This window comes from Carassius gibelio, chromosome A5 (genome assembly GCF_023724105.1).
Source record: "Carassius gibelio isolate Cgi1373 ecotype wild population from Czech Republic chromosome A5, carGib1.2-hapl.c, whole genome shotgun sequence".
Classification (NCBI taxonomy): Eukaryota; Metazoa; Chordata; class Actinopteri; order Cypriniformes; family Cyprinidae; genus Carassius; species Carassius gibelio.
In genome coordinates, this window is record NC_068375.1 from 11,661,194 (window position 1) to 11,666,420 (window position 5,227).

General features: G+C 39.2%; 1 pseudogene; it reads left to right on the top strand.

The window, feature by feature from the left end:
• The first annotated feature begins 2,663 nt into the window (after positions 1-2,663).
• LOC127988291 (proprotein convertase subtilisin/kexin type 6-like) lies at positions 2,664-4,984 on the top strand (annotated as a pseudogene).
• Positions 4,985-5,227: the final 243 nt, after the last annotated feature.

Here is a 5,227-nt window from a genome sequence, read left to right on the forward strand (position 1 = left end):
GATGAGTGGAGTGGTGCCCGATGGTGTCCTCGTATGCAGCAAGATGCAACTGCACTCGTGGGTTCAATCCCTGACGGTAGGTGGTCAACAAGGCTTGTTCATTCCATCCACTTGTGACCGCGAGAGTCCTGAACTTAAGAGCATATTCATTTACAGTCATCTTTCCTTGTTTCAGATTGTAAAGTTTCTCACCAATGGATGAATCCCAGGCGGGTCTACCGAAGACTTCTCTGAAGTGGTCAACAAAGCTAGAATATGACTAGAGTTATTTTGGGTCCAAATTTAATTGGCCAATTGTAGTGCTTTACCTTGTAACTGGGATATTAGGAAGGCAACCTTTGATCGTTCGCTGGGGTACAGGTGCGGTTGCATCTCCAGGACCAGCGAGCATTGGAGGAGGAATCCGCTGCAATCATCCACCGAACCAGAGAAGGGCGGTGGTTTGGCCATGGGACTGGCTTGCACAGAAGGTAAAGAAGAGGTGATGTTGTTTCCGGAAGTGCTCCCTGGTGAAGAGGGTGATGGAATGCTGGTGATCGTTCAACGTAAAGAGTCTACGAGGTCCTGAAAGGGTCTGGAAGGCTCATGCTTGTGTCTATCGGTATGGTCTGGTCTTCTGTTACAGTACATAGGGACCATAGACAGAGGATCACAGGGAAGGATGTTTATTTGACACAAGCAGAGGTATCGGTAAACAAAGGTGAATCAAACTGAAGATGAAGTGGTGAAGAGTGAGTAAATGGGTGTTGATACTGTCCTTGGTGTCTTGGAGGAGTGAAGCTCCAAGAGGTGGTGGCTTGAGACGATGGAGGACGATGACACACACACACACAATGGACACAAGAGGTAACTAAAGATTATTGGAGACAGGTAAGTATATAACATGATTAGTCCTTGAAGTTAGCAGGTAGGCTTGACCTGCGAATGAGACCGGTCAGTGACTCCGTATGTGTGTGCTTGCCTTTTATGTGCTGGGAGATTGTCAAGCTAATGAGAGGCAGGTGAGTGTGATCAGTACTCAGGTGAGGGAGTGCGCTGTGATTGGGTGGTGTTGGAGCCTGGTGTGTCTGTGACAAAACTATGTTTATGCTGCTGCTGTACACTTGACCCACAGTGTAAAATTGTGTAAAATGTAAAACTTTCAACACATACATTACCGTTGTTGATAGAACACAAGATCAAGACTGGAGTAATGGCTGCTGACAATTCAGTTTTGCAATCGACAGAAAGTGCTTTAATAAGCATAGAGACTTATTTCAAAAGCATAAATAAAAAAAAGTTTCAAAAGATGTTGTCAGTAGAGCTTGGAATATTCATGTAGTGTTACCTTTAGGCCAGTTTGAATCCCCCAGTGGTTTGTTGTGCAATGCATCATGGGATTTATTTTGGCCCATCTATTTGGGTTTCTATCTCTGTGTGATAAGTCTGTTTATTTTGCTGTGTCTAATTGTGAACATTTTGTCTTTGGTAAAATGTAAGATGATGACTTCCTCCACTAAGTCAAATGAAATGTGTAACTGGCACTGCTGTCCACAGTGAGGCTGTTTAGTTCTGGTTATATCTGGAATGACTTCGGCCAAAATCATAATGTCAAGGCTAAGGGTATCAAAGAGTAACCAGCAGCCAAAGTTTAACCTCAGCTGAACTGTACAGTGGTAGCTCAGATTGCCTCAGATGGTATGTCTATCAGCGGTGTAGGACAACCCTTTTGTTGTGTCAAAGGCATACAGTACGTCAGGGATGAATACATAATTTATATCTCTGTCAGTCACACTTGATCAGCAGCTATATATACTGTACATAAAGCACAAACTTCTTCCCCTTGTGCCACTGCAGATAGGTGGGGTAGTGGACCATTACCAGTTCCAGCACAGAGGAATTATCAAATGCTCCACAATCAAAAGCAGAGGAAACCACAGTCTAATCACCATAGAGACCAAGGTACAAAGATCATGCACCTTCAGTCACTGAGACACCACTGAATAGTTAATAAGTTAGGCTACTTGACCCTATAAACACCACACACACTTACCAAAACAGATTAAGAGAGCGGTACACCAAACCACATAGATGTATCCTTAAACTTGGCCAAATCTAAATGAGGCAATGATAATTGCTCTTAATGAATATTTCATTTAATTCACTGTGGTTTGTAAAGCATGATATGCATTCAGCAGAACATCATAAATATGTTTTAATGCTAAAGGTGAAGTGGATCCAGCAACAGATGGTTCAAAGGAGAGTAAAAAGAACCGTCACAATGGACCAAACCCATGCCGCCAGCTTCAATGACCCTGAATGGAACAGCATGTAGTATATTGTTAGTATGCAACACAATATAATCAGAAATGTTATATTCAGTTAAAAGTCATTAATCAACTGAACAGAACTAAACTAAAGCAATATGTTCAGAAGTATTTTATGATATTAAAATATCCCTTGAAAAGAGAACCTTTACAGAAATAATGTAGTTTAAGTGTAAACTGAATTAAATGCTTTCAGTCACTTAATTGCATGTTATGTACAATTCAATAATTCTTTAAAATACATAATTAATGCAATTAGTTGAATTAAGTGATAATCTGAGATGAATAAAAGCATGCTAAATTCAATAATTTTTGCCTTCTGTTCCATAAAACTGTGATCACAACTGCTTGACCAACATGAACAATCAGGCCTGGCGTAGGGGCTACACTGAGAAAGGGGTTTCCATCCTGGATGCTAGTACAAAAAGACAGCATACAGATCTAAAACAGAACTATGTAAGTGCTTTGCCATCTTGAGATTATATGAGAAGAAATAACAAAAAATAAATAAATAGATATTTGCATGCAGAAATCTCACAAAAATGGAAAAATGAAAATAAATTGGGTTGCGCACATCATTCAATGTTTACACTTCAGAATTTAGGATTACTCAAGTGAAAGAAGAATGGCTCATACAATCTGATATACTGTATGTCTATAATGTTATATAAACATATTTACTTAAAAATAATCAAACCTGGTGGGATAAGTGAGATAAGAAAGACTAGATAGACTATTCATATTTTGTCAATATGCTAACAGATTCACCCAACAGTTCACCCAAAAATTTTAATTCTGTCATTATGTACTCACCCTCAAGTTGTTATATGCCAGTGTGAAATTCTTTCAGCATTTGAACACACACACACACACACATACACAAGATATTCTGAAGAATGTTTGTAACCAAACAGTTGACGGTAGCCATTGACTTCCATAGTATGGAAAAAAAAAAAAAATATATATATATATATATATATATATATATAATGGAAATCAAAGGCTACCGTCAACTGTTTAGTTACCAACATTCTTCAAAATAACTTTTTAAGAAAGCTTATGAAAGAAGCTCATATTGATGAATAAGGACAGGGTGAATAAATGAGGACTGATTTTTTTTATTTTTGGGCAAACGGCCCCTTTAATGTGTCATTCTCTCTATATAAGGATGCACGAGCCAGCTATGATGTTAACAGCAATGATACTGATCCAACACCACGTTATGATGCAACCAATGAAAGTAAGTTCATACATTTCCACTATGACTCAGTCTCAAATCCTTCTCAAAAAGTCTCCAAGTATTTTGATTTTAAATAGATTTTTAGCGTTAAGTGTTATAGTCAAAATGAGGTTTTCCATTTCTTTGTGATTTCATGAAAGACAAGATGTGCTGGTGTGTTGGCTGCCTCTGCGAACAAATCCCTCTGTGTTCTTGGAATGGTGATATGCCTGATATGGTGGAAGCTCAATCCCTGAGTCTGAAACAGCAGTATATTGACATCTACAGCTCCAATTGGGGTCCAGATGATGATTGGAGATGGCCCTGGCCCTCTTGCATGGGTTATATATATCAGGAAATGGGGCAGAGTCAGACCACTGCTCATGTGATGGCAAAAATGCCAACAGCATTTACAGCATCTCAGTAGGCAGCACCACTCAGAGTGTCTGAAAGCCGTGGTACCTGGAGGAATGTTCATCTACTCTGACAGCAATGGAGACAGTCACAGCTTAGGCATTGTGATTCACTCAGTGTTTATTTGTTTGATTCTTTGTCAGAAATGGGTGTTTTTCCTCATTGTATTCATGCAAACCTGTATGTGTGTTTTCAGGTGACAAAAGATTTGAGGCAGCGTTGCACTGATGAGCACTCTGGCAATTCAGAATCAACCCCTATGTCTGCAGGAATCATCACCCTCACGTTGGAGGCAAAGTAAGCAGTCATGTTTTATGATCTGCCCATTAGATGGAGTCCTCTATATGTTAGATCTGGCAAGTGCTTTGTGGTCAAATCAAATGCGGCAATCTTAATTTTAACTTCTACCAACTGGCAAGTGTAAACACATATCTTGTGCAGAACTTTAACTTTTTCCATTGGTTCAGTTTCGTTCAGAGCCAATCAAACTGTAAGATAAAATATTTTTTGTCATCATTTTGTTCTCCATCCTCAGTCCAGCTCTGACCTGGAGGAACGTTCAGCACATTGTAGTGAAAAATTCACTTTGTGGTTACCTGAGTGCTTCAGACTGGTAGAACAATGGAGCTGGATGTGATGGTAAAATGAGCTTGTATATTAAACGTCATGTTTTTAATTTAAGCTTATAAAATTTATTCAAGTTTTTTAGCAACAGTAGGGTGCTTGGGAAGGCATGTATTTTCTACACAGCCAATTTTAAATGGCCTTTGACTGGCAACTGTCTAGGCAACTGTTTGCTCATAATCTTGCTCATTATCTTATACCATGGTATTCAAATCATCCTCTAAGATACTTAAAAAATATCATAGTAATGCCATGGTACTTTTATGCATTTATAGATCATCAGTCCAGAGTGGGTGTTGAGGTCAGTGTTGAAGTCCACAGGCTGCTCTTCTCAACATCTGCAGCGGGTGGTCTGTCTGGAGCATGTGGTTGTATGTCACAATCATACATCCTCACCGTGGAGACCTGTCAGTCACACTGACATCACCCTCTGGAGCAAGATCTAAGCATCTCACAAACAGGTACAAATATGCTGAGCCAGTTCAGATGGACTGGAATTAAAATAATAACTGTATTCACTGAAATACAGTACATGATTCACCCTTCAAAGCCTACCATGTCACGTTTGATGAAATTAATGAGGCCTCTAAATTATTATTCGTTTAGGGAGTAAAAGGCCTTTTAATATAATAAATAAATAAATAAATAATCCACCTTCAGTTAA